This window comes from Brachycentrus maculatus, unplaced genomic scaffold (genome assembly GCF_059751285.1).
Source record: "Brachycentrus maculatus isolate JH-2025_06_01 unplaced genomic scaffold, ASM5975128v1 h1tg000378l, whole genome shotgun sequence".
NCBI lineage: Eukaryota > Metazoa > Arthropoda > Insecta > Trichoptera > Brachycentridae > Brachycentrus > Brachycentrus maculatus.
Window position 1 is genome coordinate 112,501 of NW_028281127.1, and position 16,448 is coordinate 128,948.

At 29.5% G+C, this 16,448-nt stretch overlaps 1 protein-coding gene across 5 annotated transcripts in view; it reads left to right on the forward strand.

Annotated features, from left to right (window-relative positions):
• LOC148303202 (CUGBP Elav-like family member 1-A) overlaps nt 1-16,448 on the forward strand; it is a 243,821-nt gene that overhangs the window by 48,278 nt on the left and 179,095 nt on the right. The gene's annotated exons all lie outside the window — the stretch shown is intronic.

Below are 16,448 nucleotides of genomic sequence, written 5' to 3' on the forward strand. Positions count from 1 at the left end.
TATGTTTGATGGGATACGGATGACGTAAGTGAAGGAACTTAGTGTGTATCACTTCTGTGACAACTTTTGCACTTTTACATTGAAAAAAAAGAGTAATAGGATTTTTTTTAAAGGAATAACCCGCAAAGCGTCTTTTTTAGATGTCTGTCTGCAGGTAGAATAGTCAGGATAGGGAAAGTAAATGTAAAAAATACATCACAAACACCAAGACCAATTGAAAACAAATCTTTTTAAAATCATTTTGTAATTGGCGTGAATCGAACCCGTGACCCCAGTTTCGCAGTCAAGCTTCTACCCAACTACGCCACTGCGTATATCATTATCAGCAATGTTTACTTAATTCGGGTTGCATACCCACACTAGTATAAGCATATGTAAGTTGGACAAACTGAGGTGTTCGAATGCCTTTAGAAAAAATAAACATAAAGTAAACCAGTATAATTAATAAATAAATGAAATAATACAAAATACGTTATATTTACTTTGTATCACTGAATACTTTCATCTCTCTGAAATACTAACATTGAACAAAAAATATTATTTACCATATTATTTTATTAACGTAAGATTTTACGTTACTTTTTGTTATATAAGTCAAGTCATTATTTATTATTATTATACCTGCATAATTAAATAATTTTTTGTTCCTTTTTAATTAAAGATTATTTAAGTACTAAAAAGTAAGCGAATTAATGGTACCACTTTTCTTTTTTTAAATAATAATTGAAAATAAAAGTCTTCATTTTTATTTATTCATTTATCTGCTTGTTTGTTTATGACTCCGGTTTTGTCTGTGTATTAATAGCTTTCATGTTGTTAAAAGTACAAAAAAAAAAACAAATGAAAAATTAAATGGCCCGACAGTGGAGCACACATGATATGCGAAAAGGTTCAATCGTCCCGAAAGAAAAAGCAAATATTGGTGCAATGCAAATGAATAAACTGTGGAAGAGTTATCCATACAAGTCTAACAAATCACTTTATTGTTTTGATATTACTACATTTCACTAAATTTGACTATTTCTAGCTTTGCTCTTTTTATAGTTTCTCAGAAAAGTTTTCAATAATTTGAAAAACTATCCGTTTACATTTCGACATCTCAACATAGATAAAAAAAAAGAAAATGAAATCTTAGTATTAACAGGGCTTATAAACTGTAATAGGCTGGCTAAGTGATCACTTTACACGCTTGTAATGTTCACCGTTCTACCCATGATTGATAACCATACTTTTTTTTTGTAACTCTTACATATATCATAAATCTCATGGCACTTTACGTGTGAGTCTAGAGCCATCTATAATTGGTTTCAGTAAGCAGTAAACAAGGATAAAATGAATGAACAAGAATTTGGACACATAAATGTTATGAATCTTTCATTCATTTACATAAATCAATATATACAATACTTATTGTCTTACTTCGAGTACGTAAATGTTTTTAAATTATGATCTTTCATGTATACAAGAATCGATTGGTTTTTTTTTTAATTTGATAAACATTATCAGAATTATAAAAAAATGTTTGTTACAAAAATCCTGTTATTATGAATTTCCAAACAGAGACGTAGTTATTTTATGATAATGGAATATGGCACCTCGCCAATTTACAGTCGTATATTGCAAAAATTCTCATTTCATATTTGTATGTGGATAAGAGATTTTTTTCAAAAACCACTCCTTGTAAGATTGTTTACAAAATGTCAAATAATTTGAAACGTAACATAGGCTTACATGTAAGTATTATAGTTGAAGCAGTCATGAAGATTTAATTGGAATCAGATCGTAAACAATGATTTCCACAACTTTAAACGAACGATGTCAACTAAATTTTACGATAGAAATAAATATTAACAACCCTATATCCCGTTGTTCGTAGTGGCTGCACAGCGCTCCGCGCTCTCCATCGATCAGGGCTTCCATCGTTCTATTCCAGGATTAGCCCGAGCGCTGTTTTTCAAAGTTCACTTTGCTGTTTTTATTCCATTACGTGCGGGCCGGAAGTGGCACCGTGTACTGTAACATTGCAGTGACGTCACATCCGGAAGTCGGTGCTCAGCTGATCGATGTTGCCAGTTCGCTTCCATTAGCGGGCGACTTTTTCAACTTCCGCCAGGAAGAAAATGACTCGCAGATTCAGCGGCCGTACTCCCCGTCTATTGGCAGGATGTGAGACTGGAGAGAAAAATTCAGTCAACATTTATTTATTATTTTATTCGAATTCAAACGTGAAATAAAAATGAGCTATTTGATTTTTTTTTCAAAAAATGATCATCAGGAATCAAGTTAGTCAGATTTAATGACGTATATACTACCTTAAATCTTAAATACTAAATTAATGAATAACGCGCCAAATAACAAAGATATACATTTTTAAAGTATTTTATCATAAATTTATGAAGGAACATAAAAATATAATTACTTCTTTATTAACACCATATATATATATATATATATATATATATATATATATATATATATATATATACATATATATAGTAGAAGAGGATATATAATAAAAAATAATAAATTTCGATAATTTATATAGCGCCATTTTCGTAAAATACTATTTCAAGGGCGCTTCACTGTGAATGAATTGGGGAATAAAGTCTGTTATGGAATGACCTATTTTAAAAAATCTATACACGTATATAATTTCACAAAATTCAATTCCCCAGAATACGGTTTAAATAAAATAGAAGTCAATGATATAACAAGAATTATAACTAAACTTTTAAAATTAAAACTATTAAATAAATGAATTTTTAAATGTAACCGGATTGACACCGAAGTCCAGATCCTGTATGGAGTTTACAACACGACACAAACGAGACAGCAGTATTACAAAAAATAATTTGTTTTATGGAAATCTAGAAAGAACTTTTAATTTTGTCTACTGATGAGAATATTAAATTTGATTTGATTTTGTGATTTAGAGATACATCTGTATGTTCATTTGACATTTTGAATCTTTTCACGTTTTTCAATACAATATTGTTTTTAATTAAATATTTTCATTTTGAATTTGCGGATCCAATTAAATCTTGTTTTGTTATTTATTTAAACATCTTAATTAATACATTTTTTGCACTACAGTATATTTATACGAAATCTACTTTAACAGTCAGTTTATTTTTAGGGTATATGTACATGTATATCAACGTTTGCAGTGCATATTTTTCTTCCAAGTTCAAAGCATAACTTACAACATAACGTCGTGAACTTTTTACGATCCTGAGGGATATGTCGTGTGGGACTTCTAGGATTGAAAAGTTTCATTTTATTCTTTACATCTGAACCCCTAGAATTTTTTTTATATTAAACGTATAAATGGACAAACATATTTCAACTTGAAAATGTTTGCATTATTTTTTTTAAATCTCAACATAGTTGAAGAACAACAAAGAAGTATGGGCATTTACAGGGCTTACAATCATCATATACTAGTTTAAGTGATCACTTTACAAACGTGTAACATTCACCATGTACAATTAATTCAATTACATTAAAAAATAACTCCTAATTAGAGATAATCCAGATTTGTGGACAAGTATTTGGACACACTCAAAATGTTGCAAATGTATGAATATAAAATTTTCCTTTTCTTCCAAAAACGTGTACGTATACGTATTATCGGTATGCGGGCATGATGTGTGAATGTTTATGCAAGCCCGAGTGCATTAGATACTGCTGGTTTTATCTTTTTCCTTCTCTATTTTCTTTCCCATAATGTATCAATGTCGTTTACTGTGAGATCCGTCATTAATGTCATGCGTTTGCCACTGTTTTATTCGAGGAACTTAAGCACATGATCTCTTCACCTGAATATATAATTTACGATCAAATTATTGATTATCCTGACAATTCGATGGGATATTCTATTCACTACTGGGTGCGGATGGGGTCAATGACTAATCTAACTAAAGATACATGTAAACATTCCTTACTTGCATTTAATGATCACTCACACTTATTGCTATACGATCGATATTTAAAAATGAACACCAACTACAACCACATTTTCTCTACGATAACAATCAAATCATTATCCCTCTAGTCGTCAATAGCGAGGAGACAGTGCATGTTGTACAGGTTTTGTTGCGGCACCTTCCTCTGGCGCCAATCTGTATTTATGACAATAGTGAGGTTTTTTTTTATTATATAATTTGTGAATGATCAGATTGATATGAAACAAAAAAAAATACTTTACTATTCGGTATCTTTTCAGCACTTTCACACAAAAAATAATCTTGAATTTTTATGTTAGGTAATGAAATTTATCCAAATACTCAATAGTGGGTTTTCTATCACCTTAATTTTAATCGGTATTATATTTTAAACTTAATAAGTAATTGATATCTGTCTTGCAAATATTACAAATATTAATATATATATATATATATATATATATATATATATATATATACATATATATATATATATATAAATATATATATATATATATATATATATATATATATATATATATATATATATATATATATATATATATATATATATATATATATATATATATATATATATATATATATATATATATATATATATATATATATATATATATATATATATATATATATATATATATATATATATATATATATATATATATATATATATATATATATATATATATATATATATATATATATATATATATATATTTATATATATATATATATAAATAAATATATATATATATATATGTATATATATATATATATATATATATATATATATATATATATATATATATATATATATATATATATATATATATATCCACAAATATTGTTCTCTTGAAAGTTCAACTCATACACCCCATATATTCGTTACAAAAATATATAAATGTTCAATAATTTGAAAGAAAAAATATACAGTAACTATTTTTAAGTTCAGGGGAACCTTTTCTTAAGTATTTCGTAAGACTCCACAACAAAAAATTATGTATTATTTTTTTTACTACTACAATACGTTTGCAATACATTTTATACCAATGTTAACAATTATCTCTCTTTTTCAATCTTAAATTGGTTGAACTTTATACGAGTAACCACAAATCCATTATTCTTTACGCTTTATTCTAACTCACAAATAAAGCACTCAAAAAATAAAAAAAAGGAATAAAAAATTAAAATCGTCTTATTTGCACTTCGCTTCATTTAAACGGACCGAATCAGGCATAAATTACGTTTTATAGGGTTTAGAAGAATATTGAAGGCGTCTGGAAGTGTCCCGAGTCCTTATGCCGCATCACGCACCGGCTCCAATAAAACCTTGCAAACCTTAACGACTGTCTGTGCAAACCCACGTGCGATATCAACCGGTATTACAACGTCGCCCTCAAACTGTTTCGTCTGTGAAATAAATTGACAAAATAATCAAACTAAAATGTTTCTTTTTAAAAACGAGGTAACCATAATTATTACATGTTTCGAAAGTAACATAACCTTGCATCTACGGATGTAAGTGTTAACACCAAAAGGGTTGAGTTCTGATTTAGGTAATTGAGTTATAAAAAGCAATAGAAATAGGTGGTCCGTTCATCCACTCATAAGTATGTTTAGGCTATAAATGTTATAAAGTTGAAGCCTAAGAATTAGGGCCATGATAAGCAATGTTGCGTAAGCCGTACCTAAATTTCAGAGTCACTTGGCCGTTACGTAATTCAAAAGGTTAGATAGCGAGGAGAGAGAAGTTGCAATGGATATATAGAAACAAAATATGAGGTATTTAAAATATAGTTTTTTTAATACAAATGAGTATAATTATATTCTAGGATAGTCATAAGATATTGAGGTCCAATTTGCAAAAAGTTGCGATATTTTTAATTATTCTATCCTGTGCACTAGAGAGTCCGCATTTTCTTTCCAATTCATCAAGCCATCTCAAATAATCCTGATATTTCCAGACAGAATGTAATATTTATACAAAAATACGAAAAAATACTTTACTTTTTGTTTAATTGTATATTAATGTATATTTTTTCCCAATTTTAATTAAAAGTAACAAATAAAATTGTTCTCTGCGCGTTTGAACTGATACAATGTATTTAATTGGAAAGCGTTACCATGTATAAATTTTAACACGAGACTCATATTTCCTGCGTGACAAAATGTAGTTTCAGGCGCTTTACTTTCATAAAACTAATTGTTTTAATCAATACCTGTGTTAACATGTATACGAATAAATGTGTCAATTTATTGTAAATCATATTTAAACAAAATAATATGCTCTACCTCCCACTTAAACCAAACTTAACTTAATATTTTCAATAGAGTTCTAAAGAAATGTTTTGAAAGAATGTTGCACAATATATTAATGGAATGTAAATTTTATCTTGTATTTCGGTTTAGTAAAGTACGAAAAAGCTTTTTTTTGTAGTTAAATACAAAATTTCAAAATGAATTTGAAAATGCCTGTTTTATTAACATTTCGATACAAAACTTTTAAAAATATGCATTTTAGGAAAGTTGTAAAATACTGATTTTTTACTGCTTTGTTCCGCCTACCAAATAAAGTTTCAGAATTATCGCACCAAACAAAACAAGATGGCGGAAACTTTGAGTATGATATTTGACAACTATTTTTTTAAACTGATATTTATTTAAGGAATCTTAATTATTATTAATATCTGTGTATTAATTAAACATTTTTTTTAGATTTCAAAAAGTGTTTTTTTTGTTTTGTACGGAGTATTGTTTATATTTAAATGTTGAATACAAGATTTATTTTGAATTAAAATTTTTTCTACGAAAAATATCTCACAATTTTTATCTAGTCTCTGTTTTTTTACGTTATTTCAGAGGAAATTCGTTTATTTTTAAACGTGAAATAATCACATAATTATGATCTGAAGAGTACGCAATATAAGCTGTTATTTTTTAAATTTATCTTGCATTTATATGCAAACGGGTTATTTTAATATTCAAATGTTCATAATGTTTTGTCGCGTATGAAATGCATAGAATCTCTGTTCTATCGTTTTGTAAAGTAATAATTTTTTAAACGTATTTATGTTCTAGGAACAGATTTATTTAACAAACAAAAATATTTATCTTATCATACACTGCAATATTTACCCTACGGATAATATATAAATAAACAAAAATAAACAAAACAAAATTTATATATAAATAAAAGGTATTTCAACTTTAGAATAACCGTCAATCGTTTTACCAATGAAGGTAGAAGTTTGAGCGTCGCGGAGTTTACGGCCTGGCATTTGGCGTGCAATGTAGGTGTTTAATAATAAATAGAATGGTGAAGGTTACACAAGTGTAAAAAGTGATCACTTAAGCTATCCAAATGCCAGGTCATAAACTCTGGAATGCTTAGACTTCCATCTTCTTTCGTATATAAACGAAATATGTATCCTTTTTCCCAAGTTGAGTTACCTGTAACATATAAAGCTTTTTATTTGGAAATATAGTATGTATTTTTAACTATTTAAATAGAATATGATTTGTTTTGAACAAATATCTAAATGAATTGTTTAATATATGTTAATTACAGAATTAGATACTTAACAGCAAATACGAGTATTATATTTACATATTCTTATATTTACTATTTATATGTTAATTACAGAATTAGATACTTAACAGCAAATTTTATATTTGCATATTCTCGGTTTAAAAACATATGGTAAAGTTGAGAATTATATTATTAAATCGTGTTATCTTTTACCGTTAAAGAAACTTTGTTTTCGTAGAAAGGGGTGAATACGGTTTACGGTTAGGGAGGGTTGGTCCCTTCTTCACGATTTCAATTCCAATGTACCAAATCTTGAGATGTGGCGTGCGAGGTATATTTTGTGTATTGATAAAGAAAACACTCACCGCAACCATAATTAATTAGTACCGTACATTCGTTGAGATTCGTGTATTAAACGTACGAAATCACATTTTGGTTTGAGGTAGAATTTAGCTTTTCTCTTTGATGAAGTTAACTCTAAGAAAATTTATTAAATAAGTAACATACTCGGAGCGCTGAGATAATATTATTTACACGAGTGTAAAATTATATATTTGCAGAATAATATTTGGTAGAATAAAGACTAATTAAAACACTGTAGGTGGGTAAAAAATTATCAAATAAAATCTAGGAAGAGAAAGTTAGACGGAGTATTTCAAGTCTGAAGTAACTAAAAAAAACGGAGTGATCAAGTATTTCAAATATTTTAAAATGGTCAAGTTAGGAGTTCGAATAATTAGCGGGTATGTATGAGGAGATGCATGAATATGGATGAGGCGAAGATTGTTTGAGAATACAGATTGGCGTGGCATTCTAATCTCTCTGCCTACTCCAGAGAGGAAGCGGCGTGATGGTTAGTTGGTTAATTAGTTAGTTCAACTAAAAAGTAAATTATGTCATTCGATTGAGAAAGAAAAAAATTAACATCTAAATGATTCATAGTAACCTTCCACATCGACCTGCATTTTCAGTTTGAACAAAATCGACTCTTACAGTACAAGCGTTTCCATCAGAGTTGACATAACAAACACAAACTCAGGTGTTGGATTGTATATTCATATAAACCCGAGGGACGGGGTATCGTGAGTGTCTTACACTTCGAATACAAACGTTACGTTTGAGTCAACTCTGATGGAAACAAATGTGGTATAGATGTCCCAACTTGAAAATAAACATTTATCTTCTTTTTATATGAATAAAGATGAATGTCTGAGCATTTCAGGGTTTACGACCTGGCAATTCGCTAACTTGAGGTGATCACTTTATACATTTGAGTAACGTTCACCATTCTGCCCACTATTGAACATTCATTTTTGAGACTTGTATATACATACTTGTATATGGTGATTTTGGATCCCTTTCACACGTGGTTAATGATTTAATAGATTTGAAAGTATATATAGCTTACTTTATTTAAATAAAGTCCTAGGATGCTCAGACTTCCATCTTCCTACACGTAAATCAAAAGAATATATAGTTTTTAAACCTATATATGTTTCATTTCAAGGTTTTACACCTAAAATATTAATATGTCATCCATAAGGTGAATCCAGTGTCTGATAAATAATAATAAATTGAAACACACGTTATTTGAATACTAAATAACTTTTTTTTAAATGGCTTGTATTTTTCCTACTGAGACTACAAAAAATCAGATTGGTCATGTTGCCGCTTCAATTTTCAATTTGCGCTTTATTTTAAATCTCTAGATTTGAAAATCACAATTTTTCGACATTCGCTTGTCAAACAAAAACGAATTGAATAAAATTTGTAGTGAGAAAATAATAATTTGATAGAGGACAGTGACAGCCAACTGCTATGCTAGTCTCCATTCCGTTCCGAAAAGCCGTTCATCAAAACAATAGAAAGCGGTGTACGATAAAAAAAATTAAAAAAGGTTTACACAAAAATAAAAATAAAGGTATTATTTTTTGACATCTCATCAAAGATGAAGAAGAATATGGAAGTCTGGGCATTTACGGGGCTTACGACCGTCATAGGCTGGTTTAAGTGATCACTTTACACACGTGTAACATTCACCAATTCTACCCATTATTGACAACCACACTACTCAAATTCTTGGAAGTTCTATATATATGAACCAATTTAGAAACCTTGTTCATGAATCACTAAAACTTCACTAGAGACATCTATTGGTGAGATGTAAAGAAGCTTTTTATTAAGCAGAAACTCTTATATTAGTATGTGAGATCCGAATCCCGGATTATAATCACACACATGAGAAACGCCAGAAAATACCATTTTCATTTTTATTATTAAGCTTATAATTTGACCAGATAATTTATTTACAACATTTTGAGTGTGTCCAAATACTTGTTCACAAAATCTGGATTATCTCCAATTACAGGAGTTATTTTCATATTATTTTTTGACATCTCATCAAAGATGAAGAAGAATATGGAAGTCTGGGCATTTACGGGGCTTACGACCGTCATAGGCTGGTTTAAGTGATCACTTTACACACGTGTAACATTCACCAATTCTACCCATTATTGACAACCACACTACTCAAATTCTTGGAAGTTCTATATATATGAACCAATTTAGAAACCTTGTTCATGAATCACTAAAACTTCACTAGAGACATCTATTGGTGAGATGTAAAGAAGCTTTTTATTAAGCAGAAACTCTTATATTGGTTCATATATATAGAACTTCCAAGAATTTGAGTAGTGTGGTTGTCAATAATGGGTAGAATTGGTGAATGTTACACGTGTGTAAAGTGATCACTTAAACCAGCCTATGACGGTCGTAAGCCCCGTAAATGCCCAGACTTCCATATTCTTCTTCATCTTTGATGAGATGTCAAAAAATAATATGAAAATAACTCCTGTAATTGGAGATAATCCAGATTTTGTGAACAAGTATTTGGACACACTCAAAATGTTGTAAAAATAAAGGTATCTACAAAATCAAAAAACTTTAATGTAACTCAAAAATATTAACGTTTTTTTATATGCACTACATCTGTGACCAGTTTATACCAATAAACAACATTTACAACATTTTGAATGTGTCCAAATACTTGTTCACAAAATCTGGATTATCTCCAATTACAGGAGTTATTTTCATATTACATAGATTTACATCTCACCAATAGATGTTTCTAGTGAAGTTCTAGTGGTTCAAGAACAAGGTTTCTAAATTGATTAATTTATATAGAACTTCCAAGAATTTGAGTAGTGTGGTTGTCAATAATGGGTAGAATTGGTGAATTTTACAAGTGTGTAAAGTGGCCACTTAAACCAGCCGATGACGGTCGTCAGCCCCGTAAATGCCCAGACTTCCATATTCTTCTTCATCCTTGATGAGATGTCAAAAAATAAATAAACAACATCATTGTAGCTCTATAATAAGTTAATTTTCTCGGTGAGTTAAAAGCATGAAAGCTCATTATTATATTATACAATAATTTGACATCAATTATCTGTCACCTTTTTTGACATTGAATATAATTGTTACGTATTGTATATCCTATTTATATATAATTATGTATATACAAACACATAAACATGTGTATAATGTATGTATATGTTCAGAAAGCGTTCACCAAATTAATTCATACCGCACTGTTTAGAATCGATTAAATATCAAAGAGATTCTATTGTTATGATTTGACATCTTGGCTTATCAAACTTTATGATTCAAAGTAAAATGAGGGCGAGCTTTTATTATTTTATAAACGAAATTCTGAAACGTGGTTTTTACAACGTTCAACGTACAACGTTTTACAATGTACAACGAAAAATACGTTAATTTCCTTTTATAATAACAAAAATATTTTTATTTAAAACTAAATACTTATTTTACATGTAAATTATTGTTATTTTGAGATATATTTACACTCAGTGACAATTAAAACATTTTAAATACAATAGTATGCGAGAACAGTGGACTTTTTCTAGTGTTATTTTTTTCTAGATCTAAAATATTTTTTCGTGTGTTAAAATAATTCAAGAAATATTAGTTTATATATTTTAAGCTTTTAAGCTTTCTTTTTAAGTTAAAGGCGGGATACCCCGCAACTTTATTTTCTTTAAACGCATGTAACATTTTATGATTTCGTTTAAAACACCGTTTTTGTATTAAAGTTTTTTTTCTGAAATAAATGGTCTTGAAAAGAAAACTTACTAACAGTTACAGAAAATTTACAGAGTTTAAAAAAATTGTTAATGTATTTTTTTTCTTATTTCGTATTTGGACATACTAGAAATATTGTGAATTATTTTAAATTTATGTATTAAATGTTAAATCAAACACTGATTTCTTGAATCTTCTAAGTTTTTTTATCGAGTCTATTGTATTATAGATTTGACATTTAATATATAAATTTTAATGTAGCTCTACAAATTAAACGCCAAATCTATAAATAATAATTTTAAAGTTCATCAATTTTAACAAAACTACTTGCATGCATCTCGAGAAACTTGAGTATGCAACCTCTGTCCGGGGGTTTGGGTACATAGACCTTATAATGTACCGAACATTGTGTAATGTGTTCTGCAAACGCCTTGCAGGTGTATCCGAGATATCTGTTACTCAGAGCTTGCATGAATCAACATTTTAACAAACCGATCTATGCATAGCAGTGTTTGAAATCAGATATTCCATCGTTTGACAAATAATGTTATGAAGAGCTGCATACAGAATACAGTGAGACGCAAATACGAACGTGTGTATTTTGTATTCTACATATGTAACTACACACTGCATGTGGCAAAAAAGTAAAGCACATATGAAAACTGCAATTCAAGTTTTCTAACTGCAAGTATCGCTACTCAAGGATTCATTATAATGTTTTGTGTATCATTATTCGGATAATCAACAAAAAATAAAAACAAGTAATTTGATATCTCAACATAGATTAAGAAGAATAATATGGAAGTCGGGGTGTATGACCTGTCATAGGCTGGTTCGCGTTATCACTTTATCACGTGCAACATTCACTTTTCCATCCATGATTAACAGCCACACTTCTCAAATTTCGGAAGTTATATTTATGCTCCAATTGACACATTCTTGCACATGCTACTTCGTCGAATCCATCGTTGGCTGAGTTTAGTATTTTTTTCTTAATCCTTTGTTAAGTTAAACCTTTCTATGAAAGATTTTAAGCCCTGTAAAAACCCAAATTCCATATTCTTCTTTATATTGATATATCAATATATCACTCTTCAGTGGAGACAGACCCAGAATTTGTGAACAAAGGCTTTTACATACTTAAAGTATGGCAAAACATTCAACATGATTTATTAAAAATGATTTCATTGTTTTCTATTTCTGCGTTCTTCACCTTCAATTTTGCTTTTGAGTATTTTTTAAATTTTAATTTTAAGCCATGTGCCGTGGTGTTTTATTTTTTTTCTCTTCTTTACTCAATGGTCAATGATATATTGTGACATGGGAGTGTATTAAATTTATGTTTCATCGTGTACTTGTGATACATACGCTAGTGTACGCATGCGAGTACATTTAGTAGGTATTGTATTCACATGTAATTGCAAATAGTTCCCATGAACAAGCACGAAGCGGTCTGGCGCGTTTGGTACGTACTCCGCCACCCATTCCGGTAAACACCGACATTAATTAACTAAAATACTCGTACCCTCCAAATTCAGAAAACCTCACGTGTGTTTCGACCAGTCAAATTCGGGCTCTGCCGCGGCCGCCGATGGGGCTATAGGCCAAAGTTTAAATAACCACTGTGCTATGCAAAGTATTCGGTACTTGTTTCCGAGCATCGAACACTCGAGTATTTTCATCTGCTATTTTCACGGACTATTACACCAGATAAGCAATTCACCGAATACCCAGTAAGCTAGTTAATTTTTTTCAGTGGCGTTTTTTGCATTTACTGCATCCTCGTGCATCTAAACATATATGTATATACGAGTATAAGGCAATGGCCTACATAACGTGTTGGGTAAACTGTGTTGTTATTTTGCTTTATTTAAATTTGGTATTTAAATTTTAAAAATACCGGGTAATTTTTAAATTTGTCCGCCTCCGTAGTGTAATGGTCAGCACGCTCGGCTACCGTTCTAGAGGTCCCGGGTTCGATTCCCAGAGGGATCAAATAAATATAAGTGTGTTTTTCACTGTAATATTTACTCAATATTGCCCTGGACTGGTACCTGAAGCGGAGGGCTGATCACCTTTCCTTCATGTGTAAACGATCAAGATAACACTGCGTTTATTTGAAACAGTGCCCTATGCACCATTAGGGTGCAGATAAGGGTTTTATTATTATTATCTAATTAATTTTTAAATATTTTGATATCCTATCTACTTAATGTACCCAAATTAAATTTTTAATCTTTATTGTTAAAAAATGGGCAGAACTAAATATCAAGAAAATTAAACTCTAGAAATAAAATTTTATTTCAAATAACCCTTGCGTTTTTATGGTTTACACTATTGACTCATATTTTTTCAAGTTGTCGTCCCGTTGCGTTGTAAGTGATGCGGTCTCTGATCCAGAATTCGAGGGTTCGACTTACTCTACTAAAATATATTTTTTTTAGTCATGAACTTTTTAGAATTAATTAAATAGTTTTATTTTGTAACATTTGAGAACATGTTAAAAAAAAAACAAGTAATTTTTTACATTGATATATTTGATTTTTACATATATTTTTTTAATTTATTAGAATTTCTACGTAGCCAAACAATAATTATTATATTATAATCGAAATCAGTATGTTATCAAGATAGATATCATTTTTTTCTTCTTACCTCACACGGCAGTGCACAGAATAAATTCGATATTACCTTGATTGGAAATAAGGTTATATTAGATTATGTAAAATAAGGTGATGTAATAGTCATAAGCTGCAGATTTTTGGATTTGAGCGAAACATACTTGAAAATATAATATATAATAATAAAACCCTTATCCGCACCCCAATGGTGCATAGGGCACTGCTTCATATAAACGCAGTGTTATCTTGATCGTTTACACATGAAGGAAAGGTGATCAGCCCTCTGCTTCAGGTACCAGTCCAGGGTAATATTGAATAAATATTACAGTGAAAAAATCACTTATATTTATTTGACCCCCCTTCCCTGGGAATCGAACCCAGGACCTCCAGAATGGTAGCCGAGCGTGCTGACCATTACACTGCGGACGAAATATATACTTGAAAATATACTGAAAGATATATAATATCAAGGAAAAAGCTAAGGATCAAAGATATTACTGCTAAATCGGAAATGATAGACGAATAGTTGGTAGAAAAAGGATTAATACTAGCAGCATTAGCTAAGTCACTCGGAGATCCAAACTCGTACTCGTACAAGCTTTTGTAAGTTAGATAAGGTCCATTAGGCGAGTCTTAAGAAAAAACGAGTTTTTCAAAACATCAACTGCTTTATTTTCAATATTCAACATGTAAACAATGTTTATAAGGTCAATATAAGCATACGAGTATGTCTCACACACGAAATTTAAACAATCTTATGAGCAATTCATTTCATAATCCAGAAAATTCTTCTTACTTTCAAGTTTATTCACCTACCATCAAATGTTTACGTAAAGGAGGTTATCTACATTAAAAAATAAAAATAATGATCCGCTTGGAACCGTAACAGCTTTAATGTCTAATGTGCGGTTTGTTTGATTATCGATTCTCGCTTAGCCTTCCCCGTAATGATAAGCTCGCATAGAGCATTCGTCATTAAAAATTATTTCCCATAAGACCGTGACATACAGCAATGTTCAATTCCCTCCGTGACGTCACGCCATCGCATTCACTCCCGATAGAGAATATGTATTATTCTAAGAATAACCAATATCGTTGTTCAAACATTATTATGGACAAAAAGATATCACGGAAGGAAAATGAATTTATTTCGTTCCCTCGTTCAAGAATTAACATAATATTACAAAAAAGGCATTTCAAACAAAATATAAACAAACACATGTTCATATTTCATAATTTATTTTATGCTTTTCTTAACATGTTACATATATTTTTTTTTCATAATTTTTCAATCAACATTTGTGAAAAGGTGACACATTTTTATGTGTAGCAAATTTGGATGTTTTTACATACAAATTTGCTTGAAAGGTTCAAGTTCAAGAAATTAGTTTTAGTAAACATAAAGTTTATTAATAAAGATAGTTATTTGAACCCATGAAAATTAAGAAGTGTAGGATGAAATGTTTGTAGACTTTAGCATCAAACTAAAGTTAAAATAAAGGAACTAGATGTAAACTTTTACTATGTAACATAAAACTCATGGTAAGTAATACTACGCTTTTATTTATTTTATCAAGTTATTGAATTAAAACCACGAAACACTAGTTACAATTTTAAATATTATTAATCGTAAATTTAAGGGTTATTATTATCTTTTCGTTTTTTTTTATTTCACATAAAATCATATAATAAGTCTAGATTTTGTATCTTATCAAACTCATAAATATGGTTATTATTTTAGTAATTGGAAAATTCGTTTCAGCATTACTGTCATTAATCAGATAATACATACAAATTTATTGAGATAATAAATATTTTTCATGTCTAAGGAAGTGCATAAATCTGAAATTTATCCTAGTAGGGATTGTTTACGATGACATGGTAATAAGTTCTGAGATGTTGAATATATTTCATACAAGTTTTACAAAATTAAGCGAAGTGAATGTTCAATGCTAGCCGATATGTCCGTTTATGTCCTTCTATTTCCAAGTCTAAGTATCCAAGTCTTTCCATTTCTTACTATTATTGTCTTCGTCTCTGTGAGACATTTTTTACATAAATTTATTAATGATTCTACAGTAAGATAGCCATTTATGCCCTCAAGTAATTTATACAATAATAACAAATAAAATTTGAATAAGGGAATTTTGGTTCATTTTTAAAACATTAAATATGATGGTTAAAAATTATAAAAATTACTCTTTCAAAATATTTACTTTCTGATACGGTATT